Source organism: Hippocampus guttulatus, chromosome 2 (genome assembly GCF_054856545.1).
Source record: "Hippocampus guttulatus isolate MCC_2025c chromosome 2, RoL_Hgut_1.0, whole genome shotgun sequence".
Lineage (NCBI taxonomy): Eukaryota > Metazoa > Chordata > Actinopteri > Syngnathiformes > Syngnathidae > Hippocampus > Hippocampus guttulatus.
In genome coordinates this window covers 1,096,958-1,119,043 of record NC_141262.1, presented here as the reverse complement: position 1 = coordinate 1,119,043, position 22,086 = coordinate 1,096,958, and positions in this window count along the sequence as shown.

The following is a 22,086-nucleotide window of genomic DNA, read 5'->3' as shown; positions in this document are numbered from 1 at the left end:
AGTCAGAAAGCGCGCTCAGCTCGGGCTGAAAATGCATTTAAAGCAATAAAAACTCAAATTGAGTGTCACGCCTAAACCAAAGGACTTATGCACACACTTCAACATGTATTTAGTTCAGGATGACCACCTGAAGCCTAAATGAGCATTAATTTGACCACACAACTCATTCCTATGAAGATACATTCAAAGTCAGAAAGCACGCTCAGCTCGGGCTGAAAATGCATTTAAAGCAATAAAAACTCAAGTTGAGTGTCACGCCTAAACCAAAGGACTTATGCACACACTTCAACATGTATTTTGTTCAGGATGTCCTCCTGAAGCCTAAATGAGCATTAATTTGACCACACAACTCATTCCTATGAAGATACATTCAAACTCACAAAACGTGCTCAGCTCGGGCTGAAAATGCATTTAAAGCAATAAAAACTCAAATTGAGTGTCACGCCTAAACCAAAGGACTTATGCACACACTTCAACATGTATTTTGTTCAGGATGACCTGAAGAAGCCTAACTGAGCAATAATTTGACCACACAACTCATTCCTATGAAGATACATTCAAACTCACAAAACGTGCTCAGCTCGGGCTGAAAATGCATTTAAAGCAATAAAAACTCAAATTGAGTGTCACGCCTAAACCAAAGGACTTATGCACACACTTCAACATGTATTTTGTTCAAGGTGACCTCCTGAAGCCTAAATGAGCATTCATTTGACGACACAACTCATTCCTATGAAGATACATTTTAACTCACAAAACGTGCTCAGCTCGGCCTGAAAATGCATTTAAAGCAATAAAAACTCAAATTGAGTGTCACGCCCAAACCAAAGGACTTATGCACACACTTCAACATGTATTTTGTTCAAGATGTCCTCCTGAAGCCTAAATGAGCATTAATATGATCACACATCTCATTCCTATGAAGATACATTCAAACTCAGAACAAGTGCTCAGCTCGGCCCGAAACTGCACTTAAAGCAATAAAAACTGAAATTGAGTATAGTCATGGTACCCGCGTTGAGTTATAATTAGTTCAAGAACAAAGAGAAATTGAATAATTGGCTCAAGAGTACAGTTATACAGTCATATAAATGTAAGATGGTTTCAGGCCTCGGAGACAATAACGGACTTTGGTCAGTAGAGAGCAACATAGACCATAACATGATTCAGGACACATTTTGAAAACTTGTTCCACTCGGCCTGAAAATGCATTTAAAGCAATAATATTTACTCAAATTGAGGGTCACGCCTAAACCAAAGGACTTATGCACACACTTCAATATGTATTTTGTTCAGGATGACCTCCTGAAGCCCATATGAGCATTAATTTGACCACACAACTCATTCCTATGAAGATACATTCAAAAACACAAAACGTGCTCAGCTCGGGCTGAAAATGCATTTAAAGCAATAAAAACTCAAATTGAGTGTCACGCCTAAACCAAAGGACTTATGCACACACTTCAACATGTATTTTGTTCAGGATGACCTCCTGAAGCCTAAATGAGCAATAATTTGACCACACAACTCTTTCCTATGAAGATACATTCAAAGTCAGAAAGCGCGCTCAGCTCGGGCTGAAAATGCATTTAAAGCAATAAAAACTCAAATTGAGTGTCACGCCTAAACCAAAGGACTTATGCACACACTTCAACATGTATTTTGTTCAGGATGACCACCTGAAGCCTAAATGAGCATTAATTTGACCACACAACTCATTCTATGAAGATACATTCAAACTCACAAAACGTGCTCAGCTCGGGCTGAAAATGCATTTAAAGCAATAAAAACTCAAAATGAGTGTCACGCCTAAACCAAAGGACTTATGCACACACTTCAACATGTATTTTGTTCAGGATGACCTCCTGAAGCCTAAATGAGCAATAATTTGACCACACAACTCATTCCTATGAAGATACATTCAAAGTCAGAAAGCGCGCTCAGCTCGGGCTGATAATGCATTAAAAGCAATAAAAACTCAAATTGAGTGTCACGCCTAAACCAAAGGACTTATGCACACACTTCAACATGTATTTAGTTCAGGATGACCACCTGAAGCCTAAATGAGCATTAATTTGACTACAAAACTCATTCCTATGAAGATACATTCAAACTCACAAAACGTGCTCAGCTCGGGCTGAAAATGCATTAAAAGCAATAAAAACTCAAATTGAGTGTCACGCCTAAACCAAAGGACTTATGCACACACTTCAACATGTATTTTGTTCAGGATGACCACCTGACGCCTAAATGAGCATTAATTTGACCACACAACTCATTCCTATGAAGATACATTCAAACTCACAAAACGTGCTCAGCTCGGGCTGAAAATGCATTTAAAGCAATAAAAACTCAAATTGAGTGTCACGCCTAAACCAAAGGACTTATGCACACACTTCAACATGTATTTTGTTCAGGATGACCTCCTGAAGCCTAAAGGAGCAATAATTTGACCACACAACTCATTCCTATGAAGATAAGTTCAAAGTCAGAAAGCGCGCTCAGCTCGGGCTGAAAATGCATTTAAAGCAATAAAAAATTAATTGTCACGCCCAAACCAAAGGACTTATGCACACACTTCAACATGTATTTTGTTCAGGATGACCACCTGACGCCTAAATGAGCATTAATTTGACCACAGAACTCATTCCTATGAAGATACATTCAAACTCACAAAATGTGCTCAGCTCGGGCTGAAAATGCATTTAAAGCAGTAAAAACTCAAAACGAGTGTCACGCCTAAACCAAAGGACTTATGCACACACTTCAACATGTATTTTGCTCAGGATGACCTCCTCAAGCCTAAATGAGCAATCATTTGACCACACAACTCATTCCTATGAAGATACATTCTAACTCACAAAACGTGCTCAGCTCGGGCTGAAAATGCATTTAAAGCAATAAAAACTCAAATTGAGTGTCACACCTAAACCAAAGGACTTATGCACACACTTCAACATGTATTTTGTTCAGGATGACCACCTGACGCCTAAATGAGCATTAATTTGACCACACAACTCATTCCTATGAAGATACATTCAAACTCACAAAACGTGCTCAGCTCGGGCTGAAAATGCATTTAAAGCAATAAAAACTCAAATTGAGTGTCACGCCTAAACCAAAGGACTTATGCACACACTTCAACATGTATTTTGTTCAGGATGACCTCCTGAAGCCTAAAGGAGCAATAATTTGACCACACAACTCATTCCTATGAAGATAAGTTCAAAGTCAGAAAGCGCGCTCAGCTCGGGCTGAAAATGCATTTAAAGCAATAAAAAATTAATTGTCACGCCCAAACCAAAGGACTTATGCACACACTTCAACATGTATTTTGTTCAGGATGACCACCTGACGCCTAAATGAGCATTAATTTGACCACAGAACTCATTCCTATGAAGATACATTCAAACTCACAAAATGTGCTCAGCTCGGGCTGAAAATGCATTTAAAGCAGTAAAAACTCAAAACGAGTGTCACGCCTAAACCAAAGGACTTATGCACACACTTCAACATGTATTTTGCTCAGGATGACCTCCTCAAGCCTAAATGAGCAATCATTTGACCACACAACTCATTCCTATGAAGATACATTCTAACTCAAAAAACGTGCTTAGCTCGGGCTGAAAATGCATTTAAAGCAATAAAAACTCAAATTGAGTGTCACACCTAAACCAAAGGACTTATGCACACACTTCAACATGTATTTTGTTCAGGATGACCTCCTGAAGCCCATATGAGCATGAATTTGACCACACAACTCATTCCTATGAAGATACATTCAAACTCACAAAACGTGCTCAGCTCGGGCTGAAAATGCATTAAAAGCAATAAAAACTCAAATTGAGTGTCACGCCTAAACCAAAGGACTTATGCACACACTTCAACATGTATTTTGTTCAGGATGACCACCTGACGCCTAAATGAGCATTAATTTGACCACACAACTCATTCCTATGAAGATACATTTAAACTCACAAAACGTGCTCAGCTCGGGCTGAAAATGCATTTAAAGCAATAAAAACTCAAATTGAGTGTCACGCCTAAACCAAAGGACTTATGCACACACTTCAACATGTATTTTGTTCAGGATGACCTCCTGAAGCCTAAAGGAGCAATAATTTGACCACACAACTCATTCCTATGAAGATAAGTTCAAAGTCAGAAAGCGCGCTCAGCTCGGGCTGAAAATGCATTTAAAGCAATAAAAAATTAATTGTCACGCCCAAACCAAAGGACTTATGCACACACTTCAACATGTATTTTGTTCAGGATGACCACCTGACGCCTAAATGAGCATTAATTTGACCACAGAACTCATTCCTATGAAGATACATTCAAACTCACAAAATGTGCTCAGCTCGGGCTGAAAATGCATTTAAAGCAGTAAAAACTCAAAACGAGTGTCACGCCTAAACCAAAGGACTTATGCACACACTTCAACATGTATTTTGCTCAGGATGACCTCCTCAAGCCTAAATGAGCAATCATTTGACCACACAACTCATTCCTATGAAGATACATTCTAACTCAAAAAACGTGCTTAGCTCGGGCTGAAAATGCATTTAAAGCAATAAAAACTCAAATTGAGTGTCACACCTAAACCAAAGGACTTATGCACACACTTCAACATGTATTTTGTTCAGGATGACCTCCTGAAGCCCATATGAGCATGAATTTGACCACACAACTCATTCCTATGAAGATACATTCAAACTCACAAAACGTGCTCAGCTCGGGCTGAAAATGCATTTAAAGCAATAAAAACTCAAATTGAGTGTCACGCCTAAACCAAAGGACTAATGCACACACTTCAACATGTATTTTGTTCAGGATGACCACCTGAAGCCTAAATGAGCATTAATTTGACCACACAACTCATTCCTATGAAGATTCATTCAAACTCACAAAACGTGCTCAACTCGGGCTGAAAATGCATTTAAAGCAATAGAAACTCAAATTGAGTGTCACGCCTAAACCAAAGGACTTATGCACACACTTCAACATGTATTTTGTTCAGGATGACCTCCTGAAGCCCATATGAGAATTAATTTGACCACACAACTCATTCCTATGAAGATACATTCAAACACACAAAACGTGCTCAGCTCGGGCTGAAAATGCATTTAAAGCAATAAAAACTCAAATTGAGTGTCACGCCCAAACCAAAGGACTTATGCACACACTTCAACATGTATTTTGTTCAGGATGACCACCTGACGCCTAAATGAGCATTAATTTGACCACACAACTCATTCCTATGAAGATACATTCAAACTCACAAAACGTGCTCAGCTCGGGCTGAAAATGCATTTAAAGCAATAAAAACTCAAGTTGAGTGTCACGCCTAAACCAAAGGACTTATGCACACACTTCAACATGTATTTTGTTCAGGATGTCCTCCTGAAGCCTAAATGAGCATTAATTTGACCACACAACTCATTCCTATGAAGATACATTCAAACTCACAAAACGTGCTCAGCTCGGGCTGAAAATGCATTTAAAGCAATAAAAACTCAAATTGAGTGTCACGCCTAAACCAAAGGACTTATGCACACACTTCAACATGTATTTTGTTCAGGATGACCTGAAGAAGCCTAAATGAGCAATAATTTGACCACACAACTCATTCCTATGAAGATACATTCAAACTCACAAAACGTGCTCAGCTCGGGCTGAAAATGCATTTAAAGCAATAAAAACTCAAATTGAGTGTCACGCCTAAACCAAAGGACTTATGCACACACTTCAACATGTATTTTGTTCAAGGTGACCTCCTGAAGCCTAAATGAGCATTCATTTGACGACACAACTCATTCCTATGAAGATACATTTTAACTCACAAAACGTGCTCAGCTCGGCCTGAAAATGCATTTAAAGCAATAAAAACTCAAATTGAGTGTCACGCCCAAACCAAAGGACTTATGCACACACTTCAACATGTATTTTGTTCAAGATGTCCTCCTGAAGCCTAAATGAGCATTAATATGATCACACATCTCATTCCTATGAAGATACATTCAAACTCAGAACAAGTGCTCAGCTCGGCCCGAAACTGCACTTAAAGCAATAAAAACTGAAATTGAGTATAGTCATGGTACCCGCGTTGAGTTATAATTAGTTCAAGAACAAAGAGAAATTGAATAATTGGCTCAAGAGTACAGTTATACAGTCATATAAATGTAAGATGGTTTCAGGCCTCGGAGACAATAACGGACTTTGGTCAGTAGAGGGCAACATAGACCATAACATGATTCAAGACACATTTTGAAAACTTGTTCCACTCGGCCTGAAAATGCATTTAAAGCAATAATAACTCAAATTGAGTGTCACGCCTAAACCAAAGGACTTATGCACACACTTCAACATGTATTTTGTTCAGAATGACCTCCTGAAGCCCATATGAGCATTAATTTGACCACACAACTCATTCCTATGAAGATACATTCAAACTCAAAAAACGTCCTCAGCTCGGCCTGAAAATGCATTTAAAGCAATAATAACTCAAATTGAGTGTCACGCCTAAACCAAAGGACTTATGCACACACTTCAACATGTATTTTGTTCAGGATGACCTCCTGAAGCCCATATGAGCATTAATTTGACCACACAACTCATTCCTATGAAGATACATTCAAAAACACAAAACGTGCTCAGCTCGGGCTGAAAATGCATTTAAAGCAATAAAAACTCAAATTGAGTGTCACGCCTAAACCAAAGGACTTATGCACACACTTCAACATGTATTTTGTTCAGGATGACCTCCTGAAGCCTAAATGAGCAATAATTTGACCACACAACTCTTTCCTATGAAGATACATTCAAAGTCAGAAAGCGCGCTCAGCTCAGGGTGAAAATGCATTTAAGCAATAAAAACTCAAATTGAGTGTCACGCCCAAACCAAAGGACTTATGCACACACTTCAACATGTACTTAGTTCAGGATGTCCTCCTGAAGCCTAAATGAGCATTCATTTGACCACACAACTCATTCCTATGAAGATACATTCAAACTCACAAAACGTGCTCAGCTCGGGCTGAAAATGCATTTTAAGCAATAAAAACTCAAATTGAGTCTCCCGCCTAAACCAAAGGACTTATGCACACACTTCAACATGTATTTTGTTCAGGATGACCTCCTGAAGCCCATATGAGCATTAATTTGACTACACAACTCATTCCTATGAAGATAAATTCAAACTCACAAAACGTGCTCAGCTCGGGCTGAAAATGCATTTAAAGCAATAAAAACTCAAATTGAGTGTCACGCCTAAACCAAAGGATTTATGCACACACTTCAACATGTATTTAGTTCAGGATGACCACCTGAAGCCTAAATGAGCATTAATTTGACCACACAACTCATTCCTATGAAGATACATTCAAACTCACAAAACGTGCTCAGCTCGGTCTGAAAATGCATTTAAAGCAATAAAAACTCAAATTGAGTGTCACGCCTAAACCAAAGGACTTATGCACACACTTCAACATGTATTTTGTTCAGGATGACCACCTGAAGCCTAAATGAGCATTAATTTGACCACACAACTCATTCTATGAAGATACATTCAAATTCACAAAACGTGCTCAGCTCGGGCTGAAAATGCTTTTAAGGCAATAAAAACTCAAATTGAGTGTCACGCCTAAACCAAAGGACTTATGCACACACTTTGACATGTATTTTGTTCAGGATGACCTCCTAAAGCCTAAATGAGCAATAATTTGACCACACAACTCATTCCTATGAAGATACATTCAAACTCAAAAAACGTGCTCAGCTCGGGCTGAAAATGCATTTAAAGCAATAAAAACTCAAATTGAGTGTCACGCCTAAACCAAAGGACTTATGCACACACTTCAACATGTACTGTTCAGGATGACCTCCTGAAGCCTAAATGAGCATTAATTTGACTACACAACTCATTCCTATGAAGATACATTCAAACTCACAAAACGTTCTCAGCTCGGGCTGAAAATGCATTTAAAGCAATAAAAACTCAAATTGAGTGTCACGCCTAAACCAAAGGACTTATGCACACACTTCAACATGTATTTAGTTCAGGATGACCTCCTGAAGCCCATATGAGCATTAATTTGACCACACAACTCATTCCTATGAAGATACATTCAAACTCACAAAACGTGCTCAGCTCGGGCTGAAAATGCATTTAAAGCAATAAAAACTCAAATTGAGTGTCACGCCTAAACCAAAGGACTTATGCACACACTTCAACATGTACTGTTCAGGATGACCTCCTGAAGCCTAAATGAGCATTAATTTGACTACACAACTCATTCCTATGAAGATACATTCAAACTCACAAAACGTTCTCAGCTCGGGCTGAAAATGCATTTAAAGCAATAAAAACTCAAATTGAGTGTCACGCCTAAACCAAAGGACTTATGCACACACTTCAACATGTATTTAGTTCAGGATGACCTCCTGAAGCCCATATGAGCATTAATTTGACCACACAACTCATTCCTATGAAGATACATTCTAACTCACAAAACGTGCTCAGCTCGGCCTGAAAATGCATTTAAAGCAATAAAAACTCAAATTGAGTATAGTCATGGTACCCGCGTTGAGTTATAATTAGTTCAAGAACAAAGAGAAATTGAATAATTGGCTCAAGAGTACAGTTACACAGTAATATAAAGGACTGCACGACTGTCCGTGTTTTATGTTATGTGTTGTGTTTATTATTTTACTTTATGTTAACTGTTTTGTGAAGCGCTTTGTTACAGCTGTCGCTGTTGTGAAAGCGCGATATAAATCTGCATGTATTGTATTGTATTGTAAAATGGTTTCAGGCCTCGGAGACAATAACGGACTTTGGTCAGTAGAGGGCAACATAGACCATAACATGATTCAAGACACATTTTGAAAACTTGTTCCACTCGGCCTGAAAATGCATTTAAAGCAATAATAACTCAAATTGAGTGTCACTCCCAAACCAAAGGACTTTTGCACACACTTCAATGTATTTAGTTCAGGATGTCCTCCTGACGCCTAAATGAGCAATAATTTGACTACACAACTCATTCCTATGAAGATACATTCAAACTCACAAAACGTGCTCAGCTCGGGCTGAAAATGCATTTAAAGCAATAAAAACTCAAATTGAGTGTCACGCCTGAACCAAAGGACTTATGCACACACTTCAACATGTATTTTGTTCAGGATGACCTGAAGAAGCCTAAATGAGCAATAATTTGACCACACAACTCATTCCTATGAAGATACATTCAAACTCACAAAACGTTCTCAGCTCGGGCTGAAAATGCATTTAAAGCAATAAAAACTCAAATTGAGTGTCACGCCTAAACCAAAGGACTTATGCACACACTGCAACATGTATTTTGTTCAAGGTGACCTCCTGAAGCCTAAATGAGCATTCATTTGACGACACAACTCATTCCTATGAAGATACATTTTAACTCACAAAACGTGCTCAGCTCGGCCTGAAAATGCATTTAAAGCAATAAAAACTCAAATTGAGTGTCACGCCCAAACCAAAGGACTTATGCACACACTTCAACATGTATTTTGTTCAAGATGTCCTCCTGAAGCCTAAATGAGCATTAATATGATCACACATCTCATTCCTATGAAGATACATTCAAACTCAGAACAAGTGCTCAGCTCGGCCCGAAACTGCACTTAAAGCAATAAAAACTGAAATTGAGTATAGTCATGGTACCCGCGTTGAGTTATAATTAGTTCAAGAACAAAGAGAAATTGAATAATTGGCTCAAGAGTACAGTTATACAGTCATATAAATGTAAGATGGTTTCAGGCCTCGAGACAATAACGGACTTTGGTCAGTAGAGAGCAACATAGACCATAACATGATTCAGGACACATTTTGAAAACTTGTTCCACTCGGCCTGAAAATGCATTTAAAGCAATAATATTTACTCAAATTGAGTGTCACGCCTAAACCAAAGGACTTATGCACACACTTCAATATGTATTTTGTTCAGGATGACCTCCTGAAGCCCATATGAGCATTAATTTGACCACACAACTCATTCCTATGAAGATACATTCAAAAACACAAAACGTGCTCAGCTCGGGCTGAAAATGCATTTAAAGCAATAAAAACTCAAATTGAGTGTCACGCCTAAACCAAAGGACTTATGCACACACTTCAACATGTATTTTGTTCAGGATGACCTCCTGAAGCCTAAATGAGCAATAATTTGACCACACAAATCTTTCCTATGAAGATACATTCAAAGTCAGAAAGCGCGCTCAGCTCGGGCTGAAAATGCATTTAAAGCAATAAAAACTCAAATTGAGTGTCACGCCTAAACCAAAGGACTTATGCACACACTTCAACATGTATTTTGTTCAGGATGACCACCTGAAGCCTAAATGAGCATTAATTTGACTACACAACTCATTCCTATGAAGATACATTCAAACTCACAAAACGTGCTCAGCTCGGGCTGAAAATGCATTTAAAGCAATAAAAACTCAAATTGAGTGTCACGCCTAAACCAAAGGACTTATGCACACACTTCAACATGTATTTTGTTCAGGATGACCACCTGACGCCTAAATGAGCATTAATTTGACCACACAACTCATTCCTATGAAGATACATTCAAACTCACAAAACGTGCTCAGCTCGGGCTGAAAATGCATTTAAAGCAATAAAAACTCAAATTGAGTGTCACGCCTAAACCAAAGGACTTATAGCCACACTTCAACATGTATTTTGTTCAGGATGACCTCCTGAAGCCTAAATGAGCAATAATTTGACCACACAACTCATTCCTATGAAGATACATTCAAAGTCAGAAAGCGCGCTCAGCTTGGGCTGAAAAAGCATTTAAAGCAATAAAAACTCAAATTGAGTGTCACGCCTAAACCAAAGGACTTATGCACACATTCAACATGTATTTAGTTCAGGATGACCACCTGAAGCCTAAATGAGCATTAATTTGACCACACAACTCATTCCTATGAATATACATTCAAACTCACAAAACGTGCTCAGCTCGGGCTGAAAATGCATTTAAAGCAATAAAAACTCAAATTGAGTGTCACACCTAAACCAAAGGACTTATGCACACACTTCAACATGTATTTTGTTCAGGATGACCTCCTGAAGCACATATGAGCATTAATTTGACCACACAGCTCATTCCTATGAAGATACATTCAAACTCACAAAACGTGCTCAGCTCGGGCTGAAAATGCATTTAAAGCAATAAAAACTCAAATTGAGTGTCACGCCTAAACCAAAGGACTTATGCACACACTTCAACATGTATTTTGTTCAGGATGACCACCTGAAGCCTAAATGAGCATTAATTTGACCACACAACTCATTCCTATGAAGATACATTCAAAGTCAGAAAGCGCGCTCAGCTCGGGCTGAAAATGCATTAAAAGCAATAAAAACTCAAATTGAGTGTCACGCCCAAAACCAAAGGACTTATGCACACACTTCAACATGTATTTTGTTCAGGATGACCTCCTGAAGCCCGTATGAGCATTAATTTGACCACACAACTCATTCCTATGAAGATACATTCAAACACACAAAACGTGCTCAGCTCGGGCTGAAAATGCATTTAAAGCAATAAAAACTCAAATTGAGTGTCACGCCTAAACCAAAGGACTTATGCACACACTTCAACATGTATTTTGTTCAGGATGACCTCCTGAAGCCTAAATGAGCAATAATTTGACCACACAACTCATTCCTATGAAGATAAGTTCAAAGTCAGAAAGCGCGCTCAGCTCGGGCTGAAAATGCATTTAAAGCAATAAAAAATTAATTGAGTGTCACGCCCAAACCAAAGGACTTATGCACACACTTCAACATGTATTTTGTTCAGGATGACCACCTGACGCCTAAATGAGCATTAATTTGACCACAGAACTCATTCCTATGAAGATACATTCAAACTCACAAAATGTGCTCAGCTCGGGCTGAAAATGCATTTAAAGCAGTAAAAACTCAAAACGAGTGTCACGCCTAAACCAAAGGACTTATGCACACACTTCAACATGTATTTTGCTCAGGATGACCTCCTCAAGCCTAAATGAGCAATCATTTGACCACACAACTCATTCCTATGAAGATACATTCAAACTCAAAAAACGTGCTTAGCTCGGGCTGAAAATGCATTTAAAGCAATAAAAACTCAAATTGAGTGTCACACCTAAACCAAAGGACTTATGCACACACTTCAACATGTATTTTGTTCAGGATGACCTCCTGAAGCCCATATGAGCATGAATTTGACCACACAACTCATTCCTATGAAGATACATTCAAACTCACAAAACGTGCTCAGCTCGGGCTGAAAATGCATTTAAAGCAATAAAAACTCAAATTGAGTGTCACGCCTAAACCAAAGGACTTATGCACACACTTCAACATGTATTTTGTTCAGGATGACCACCTGAAGCCTAAATGAGCATTAATTTGACCACACAACTCATTCCTATGAAGATACATTCAAACTCACAAAACGTGCTCAACTCGGGCTGAAAATGCATTTAAAGCAATAGAAACTCAAATTGAGTGTCACGCCTAAACCAAAGGACTTATGCACACACTTCAACATGTATTTTGTTCAGGATGACCTCCTGAAGCCCATATGAGCATTAATTTGACCACACAACTCATTCCTATGAAGATACATTCAAACACACAAAACGTGCTCAGCTCGGGCTGAAAATGCATTTAAAGCAATAAAAACTCAAATTGAGTGTCACGCCCAAACCAAAGGACTTATGCACACACTTCAACATGTATTTTGTTCAGGATGACCACCTGACGCCTAAATGAGCATTAATTTGACCACACAACTCATTCCTATGAAGATACATTCAAACTCACAAAACGTGCTCAGCTCGGGCTGAAAATGCATTTAAAGCAATAAAAACTCAAATTGAGTGTCACGCCTAAACCAAAGGACTTATGCACACACTTCAACATGTATTTTGTTCAGGATGTCCTCCTGAAGCCTAAATGAGCATTAATTTGACCACACAACTCATTCCTATGAAGATACATTCAAACTCACAAAACGTGCTCAGCTCGGGCTGAAAATGCATTTAAAGCAATAAAAACTCAAATTGAGTGTCACGCCTAAACCAAAGGACTTATGCACACACTTCAACATGTATTTTGTTCAGGATGACCTGAAGAAGCCTAAATGAGCAATAATTTGACCACACAACTCATTCCTATGAAGATACATTCAAACTCACAAAACGTGCTCAGCTCGGGCTGAAAATGCATTTAAAGCAATAAAAACTCAAATTGAGTGTCACGCCTAAACCAAAGGACTTATGCACACACTTCAACATGTATTTTGTTCAAGGTGACCTCCTGAAGCCTAAATGAGCATTCATTTGACGACACAACTCATTCCTATGAAGATACATTTTAACTCACAAAACGTGCTCAGCTCGGCCTGAAAATGCATTTAAAGCAATAAAAACTCAAATTGAGTGTCACGCCCAAACCAAAGGACTTATGCACACACTTCAACATGTATTTTGTTCAAGATGTCCTCCTGAAGCCTAAATGAGCATTAATATGATCACACATCTCATTCCTATGAAGATACATTCAAACTCAGAACAAGTGCTCAGCTCGGCCCGAAACTGCACTTAAAGCAATAAAAACTGAAATTGAGTATAGTCATGGTACCCGCGTTGAGTTATAATTAGTTCAAGAACAAAGAGAAATTGAATAATTGGCTCAAGAGTACAGTTATACAGTCATATAAATGTAAGATGGTTTCAGGCCTCGGAGACAATAACGGACTTTGGTCAGTAGAGGGCAACATAGACCATAACATGATTCAAGACACATTTTGAAAACTTGTTCCACTCGGCCTGAAAATGCATTTAAAGCAATAATAACTCAAATTGAGTGTCACGCCTAAACCAAAGGACTTATGCACACACTTCAACATGTATTTTGTTCAGGATGACCTCCTGAAGCTCATATGAGCATTAATTTGACCACACAACTCATTCCTATGAATATACATTCAAACTCAAAAAACGTCCTCAGCTCGGCCTGAAAATGCATTTAAAGCAATAATAACTCAAATTGAGTGTCACGCCTAAACCAAAGGACTTATGCACACACTTCAACATGTATTTTGTTCAGGATGACCTCCTGAGGCCCATATGAGCATTAATTTGACCACACAACTCATTCCTATGAAGATACATTCAAAAACACAAAACGTGCTCAGCTCGGGCTGAAAATGCATTTAAAGCAATAAAAACTCAAATTGAGTGTCACGCCTAAACCAAAGGACTTATGCACACACTTCAACATGTATTTTGTTCAGGATGACCTCCTGAAGCCTAAATGAGCAATAATTTGACCACACAACTCTTTCCTATGAAGATACATTCAAAGTCAGAAAGCGCGCTCAGCTCAGGGTGAAAATGCATTTAAGCAATAAAAACTCAAATTGAGTGTCACGCCCAAACCAAAGGACTTATGCACACACTTCAACATGTACTTAGTTCAGGATGTCCTCCTGAAGCCTAAATGAGCATTAATTTGACCACACAACTCATTCCTATGAAGATACATTCAAACTCACAAAACGTGCTCAGCTCGGGCTGAAAATGCATTTTAAGCATTAAAAACTCAAATTGAGTCTCCCGCCTAAACCAAAGGACTTATGCACACACTTCAACATGTATTTTGTTCAGGATGACCTCCTGAAGCCCATATGAGCATTAATTTGACTACACAACTCATTCCTATGAAGATAAATTCAAACTCACAAAACATGCTCAGCTCGGGCTGAAAATGCATTTAAAGCAATTAAAAATTCAAATTGAGTGTCACGCCTAAACCAAAGGATTTATGCACACACTTCAACATGTATTTAGTTCAGGATGACCACCTGAAGCCTAAATGAGCATTAATTTGACCACACAACTCATTCCTATGAAGATACATTCAAACTCACAAAACGTGCTCAGCTCGGGCTGAAAATGCATTTAAAGCAATAAAAACTCAAATTGAGTGTCACGCCTAAACCAAAGGACTTATGCACACACTTCAACATGTATTTTGTTCAGGATGACCACCTGACGCCTAAATGAGCATTAATTTGACCACACAACTCATTCCTATGAAGATACATTCAAACTCACAAAACGTGCTCAGCTCGGGCTGAAAATGCATTTAAAGCAATAAAAACTCAAATTGAGTGTCACGCCTAAACCAAAGGACTTATAGCCACACTTCAACATGTATTTTGGTCAGGATGACCTCCTGAAGCCTAAATGAGCAATAATTTGACCACACAACTCATTCCTATGAAGATACATTCAAAGTCAGAAAGCGCGCTCAGCTTGGGCTGAAAAAGCATTTAAAGCAATAAAAACTCAAATTGAGTGTCACGCCTAAACCAAAGGACTTATGCACACATTCAACATGTATTTAGTTCAGGATGACCACCTGAAGCCTAAATGAGCATTAATTTGACCACACAACTCATTCATATGAATATATATTCAAACTCACAAAACGTGCTCAGCTCGGGCTGAAAATGCATTTAAAGCAATAAAAACTCAAATTGAGTGTCACACCTAAACCAAAGGACTTATGCACACACTTCAACATGTATTTTGTTCAGGATGACCTCCTGAAGCCCATATGAGCATTAATTTGACCACACAACTCATTCCTATAAAGATACTTTCAAAGTCAGAAAGCGCGCTCAGCTCGGGCTGAAAATGCATTAAAAGCAATAAAAACTCAAATTGAGTGTCACGCCCAAAACCAAAGGACTTATGCACACACTTCATGTATTTTGTTCAGGATGACCTCCTGAAGCCCGTATGAGCATTAATTTGACCACACAACTCATTCCTATGAAGATACATTCAAACACACAAAACGTGCTCAGCTCGGGCTGAAAATGCATTTAAAGCAATAAAAACTCAAATTGAGTGTCACGCCTAAACCAAAGGACTTATGCACACACTTCAACATGTATTTTGTTCAGGATGACCTCCTGAAGCCTAAATGAGCAATACTTTGACCACACAACTCATTCCTATGAAGATAAGTTCAAAGTCAGAAAGCGCGCTCAGCTCGGGCTGAAAATGCATTTAAAGCAATAAAAAATTAATTGAGTGTCACGCCCAAACCAAAGGACTTATGCACACACTTCAACATGTATTTTGTTTAGGATGACCACCTGACGCCTAAATGAGCATTAATTTGACCACAGAACTCATTCCTATGAAGATACATTCAAACTCACAAAATGTGCTCAGCTCGGGCTGAAAATGCATTTAAAGCAGTAAAAACTCAAAACGAGTGTCACGCCTAAACCAAAGGACTTATGCACACACTTCAACATGTATTTTGCTCAGGATGACCTCCTCAAGCCTAAATGAGCAATCATTTGACCACACAACTCATTCCTATGAAGATACATTCAAACTCAAAAAACGTGCTCAGCTCGGGCTGAAAATGCATTTAAAGCAATAAAAACTCAAATTGAGTGTCACACCTAAACCAAAGGACTTATGCACACACTTCAACATGTATTTTGTTCAGGATGACCTCCTGAAGCCCATATGAGCATGAATTTGACCACACAACTCATTCCTATGAAGATACATTCAAACTCACAAAACGTGCTCAGCTCGGGCTGAAAATGCATTTAAAGCAATAAAAACTCAAATTGAGTGTCACGCCTAAACCAAAGGACTTATGCACACACTTCAACATGTATTTTTTTCAGGATGACCACCTGAAGCCTAAATGAGCATTAATATGACCACACAACTCATTCCTATGAAGATACATTCAAACTCACAAAACGTGCTCAACTCGGGCTGAAAATGCATTTAAATCAAAAGAAACTCAAATTGAGTGTCACGCCTAAACCAAAGGACTTATGCACACACTTCAACATGTATTTTGTTCAGGATGACCTCCTGAAGCCCATATGAGCATTAATTTGACCACACAACTCATTCCTATGAAGATACATTCAAACACACAAAACGTGCTCAGCTCGGGCTGAAAATGCATTTAAAGCAATAAAAACTCAAATTGAGTGTCACGCCCAAACCAAAGGACTTATGCACACACTTCAACATGTATTTTGTTCAGGATGTCCTCCTGAAGCCTAAATGAGCATTAATTTGACCACACAACTCATTCCTATGAAGATACATTCAAACTCACAAAACGTGCTCAGCTCGGGCTGAAAATGCATTTAAAGCAATAAAAACTCAAATTGAGTGTCACGCCTAAACCAAAGGACTTATGCACACACTTCAACGTGTATTTTGTTCAGGATGACCTGAAGCAGCCTAAATGAGCAATAATTTGACCACACAACTCATTCCTATGAAGATACATTCAAACTCACAAAACGTGCTCAGCTCGGGCTGAAAATGCATTTAAAGCAATAAAAACTCAAATTGAGTGTCACGCCTAAACCAAAGGACTTATGCACACACTTCAACATGTATTTTGTTCAAGGTGACCTCCTGAAGCCTAAATGAGCATTCATTTGACGACACAACTCATTCCTATGAAGATACATTTTAACTCACAAAACGTGCTCAGCTCGGCCTGAAAATGCATTTAAAGCAATAAAAACTCAAATTGAGTGTCACGCCTAAACCAAAGGACTTATGCACACACTTCAACATGTATTTTGTTCAAGGTGACCTCCTGAAGCCTAAATGAGCATTCATTTGACGACACAACTCATTCCTATGAAGATACATTTTAACTCACAAAACGTGCTCAGCTCGGCCTGAAAATGCATTTAAAGCAATAAAAACTCAAATTGAGTGTCACGCCCAAACCAAAGGACTTATGCACACACTTCAACATGTATTTTGTTCAAGATGTCCTCCTGAAGCCTAAATGAGCATTAATATGATCACACATCTCATTCCTATGAAGATACATTCAAACTCAGAACAAGTGCTCAGCTCGGCCCGAAACTGCACTTAAAGCAATAAAAACTGAAATTGAGTATAGTCATGGTACCCGCGTTGAGTTATAATTAGTTCAAGAACAAAGAGAAATTGAATAATTGGCTCAAGAGTACAGTTATACAGTCATATAAATGTGAGATGGTTTCAGGCCTCGGAGACAATAACGGACTTTGGTCAGTAGAGGGCAACATAGACCATAACATGATTCAAGACACATTTTGAAAACTTGTTCCACTCGGCCTGAAAATGCATTTAAAGCAATAATAACTCAAATTGAGTGTCACGCCTAAACCAAAGGACTTATGCACACACTTCAACATGTATTTTGTTCAGGATGACCTCCTGAAGCCCATATGAGCATTAATTTGACCACACAACTCATTCCTATGAAGATACATTCAAAAACACAAAACGTGCTCAGCTCGGGCTGAAAATGCATTTCAAGCAATAAAAACTCAAATTGAGTGTCACGCCTAAACCAAAGGACTTATGCACACACTTCAACATGTATTTTGTTCAGGATGACCTCCTGAAGCCTAAATGAGCAATAATTTGACCACACAACTCTTTCCTATGAAGATACACTCAAAGTCAGAAAGCGCGCTCAGCTCGGGCTGAAAATGCATTTAAAGCAATAAAAACTCAAATTGAGTGTCACGCCTAAACCAAAGGACTTATGCACACACTTCAACATGTATTTTGTTCAGGATGACCACCTGAAGCCTAAATGAGCATTAATTTGACCACACAACTCATTCTATGAAGATACATTCAAACTCACAAAACGTGCTCAGCTCGGGCTGAAAATGCATTTAAAGCAATAAAAACTCAAAATGAGTGTCACGCCTAAACCAAAGGACTTATGCACACACTTCAACATGTATTTTGTTCAGGATGACCTCCTGAAGCCTAAATGAGCAATAATTTGACCACACAACTCATTCCTATGAAGATACATTCAAAGTCAGAAAGCGCGCTCAGCTCGGATTGATAATGCATTTAAAGCAATAAAAACTCGAATTGAGTGTCACGCCTAAACCAAAGGACTTATGCACACACTTCAACATGTATTTAGTTCAGGATGACCACCTGAAGCCTAAATGAGCATTAATTTGACTACACAACTCATTCCTATGAAGATACATTCAAACTCACAAAACGTGCTCAGCTCGGGCTGAAAATGCATTTAAAGCAATAAAAACTCAAATTGAGTGTCACGCCTAAACCAAAGGACTTATGCACACACTTCAACATGTATTTTGTTCAGGATGACCACCTGACGCCTAAATGAGCATTAATTTGACCACACAACTCATTCCTATGAAGATACATTCAAACTCACAAAACGTGCTCAGCTCGGGCTGAAAATGCATTTAAAGCAATAAAAATTCAAATTGAGTGTCACACCTAAACCAAAGGACATATGCACACACTTCAACATGTATTTTGTTCAGGATGACCTCCTGAAGCCCATATGAGCATTAGTTTGACTACACAACTCATTCCTATGAAGATACATTCAAAGTCAGAAAGCGCGCTCAGCTCGGGCTGAAAATGCATTTAAAGCAATAAAAACTCAAATTGAGTGTCACGCCTAAACCAAAGGACTTATGCACACACTTCAACGTGTATTTAGTTCAGGATGACCACCTGAAGCCAAAATGAGCATTAATTTGACCACACAACTCATTCCTATGAAGATACATTCAAACTCACAAAACGTGCTCAGCTCGGGCTGAAAATGCATTTAAAGCAATAAAACTCAAATTGAGTGTCACACCTAAACCAAAGGACTTATTCACACACTTCAACATGTATTTTGTTCAGGATGACCGCCTGAAGAGCATATAAGCATTAATTTGACCACACAACTCATTCCTATGAAGATACATTCAAAGTCAGAAAGCGCGCTCAGCTCGGGCTGAAAATGCATTTAAAGCAATAAAAAATTAATTGAGTGTCACGCCCAAACCAAAGGACTTATGCACACACTTCAACATGTATTTTGTTCAGGATGACCACCTGACGCCTAAATGAGCATTAATTTGACCACAGAACTCATTCCTATGAAGATACATTCAAACTCACAAAATGTGCTCAGCTCGGGCTGAAAATGCATTTAAAGCAATAAAAACTCAAATTGAGTGTCACGCCTACACCAAAGGACTTATGCACACACTCCAACATGTATTTAGTTCAGGATGACCTCCTGAAGCCCATATGAGCATTAATTTGACCACACAACTCATTCCTATGAAGATACATTCAAACTCTCAAAACATGCTCAGCTCGGGCTGAAAATGCATTTAAAGCAATAAAAACTCAAATTGAGTGTCACGCCTAAACCAAAGGACTTATGCACACACTTCAACATGTATTTTGTTCAGGATGACCACCTGAAGCCTAAATGAGCATTAATTTGACCACACAACTCATTCCTATGAAGATACATTCAAACTCACAAAACGTGCTCAGCTCGGGCTGAAAATGCATTTAAAGCAATAAAAACTCAAATTGAGTGTCACGCCTAAACCAAAGGACTTATGCACACACTTCAACATGTATTTTGTTCAGGATGACCTCCTGAAGCCCATATGAGCATTAATTTGACTACACAACTCATTCCTATGAAGATACATTCAAACTCACAAAACGTGCTCAGCTCGGGCTGAAAATGCATTTAAAGCAATAAAAACTCAAATTGAGTGTCACGCCTAAACCAAAGGACTTATGCACACACTTCAACATGTATTTTGTTCAGGATGACCACCTGACGCCTAAATGAGCATTAATTTGACCACACAACTCATTCCTATGAAGATACATTCAAACTCACAAAACGTGCTCAGCTTGGGCTGAAAATGTATTTAAAGCAATAAAAACTCAAATTGAGTGTCACGCCTAAACCAAAGGACTTATGCACACACTTCAACATGTATTTTGTTCAGGATGACCACCTGAAGCCTAAATGAGCATTAATTTGACCACACAACTCATTCCTATGAAGATACATTCAAACTCACAAAACGTGCTCAGCTCGGGCTGAAAATGCATTTAAAGCAATAAAAACTCAAATTGAGTGTCACGCCTAAACCAAAGGACTTATGCACACACTTCAACATGTATTTTGTTCAGGATGACCTCCTGAAGCCCATATGAGCATTAATTTGACTACACAACTCATTCCTATGAAGATACATTCAAACTCACAAAACGTGCTCAGCTCGGGCTGAAAATGCATTTAAAGCAATAAAAACTCAAATTGAGTGTCACGCCTAAACCAAAGGACTTATGCACACACTTCAACATGTATTTTGTTCAGGATGACCACCTGACGCCTAAATGAGCATTAATTTGACCACACAACTCATTCCTATGAAGATACATTCAAACTCACAAAACGTGCTCAGCTTGGGCTGAAAATGCATTTAAAGCAATAAAAACTCAAATTGAGTGTCACGTCTAAACCAAAGGACTTATACACACACTTCAACATGTATTTTGTTCAGGATGACCTCCTGAAGCCTAAATGAGCAATAATTTGACCACACAACTCATTCCTATGAAGATACATTCAAACTCACAAAACGTGCTCAGCTCGGGCTGAAAATGCATTTAAAGCAATAAAAACTCAAATTGAGTGTCACGCCTAAACCAAAGGACTTATGCACACACTTCAACATGTATTTTGTTCAAGGTGACCTCCTGAAGCCTAAATGAGCATTCATTTGACGACACAACTCATTCCTATGAAGATACATTTTAACTCACAAAACGTGCTCAGCTCGGCCTGAAAATGCATTTAAAGCAATAAAAACTCAAATTGAGTGTCACGCCTAAACCAAAGGACTTATGCACACACTTCAACATGTATTTTGTTCAAGATGTCCTCCTGAAGCCTAAATGAGCATTAATATGATCACACATCTCATTCCTATGAAGATACATTCAAACTCAGAACAAGTGCTCAGCTCGGCCCGAAACTGCACTTAAAGCAATAAAAACTGAAATTGAGTATAGTCATGGTACCCGCGTTGAGTTATAATTAGTTCAAGAACAAAGAGAAATTGAATAATTGGCTCAAGAGTACAGTTATACAGTCAT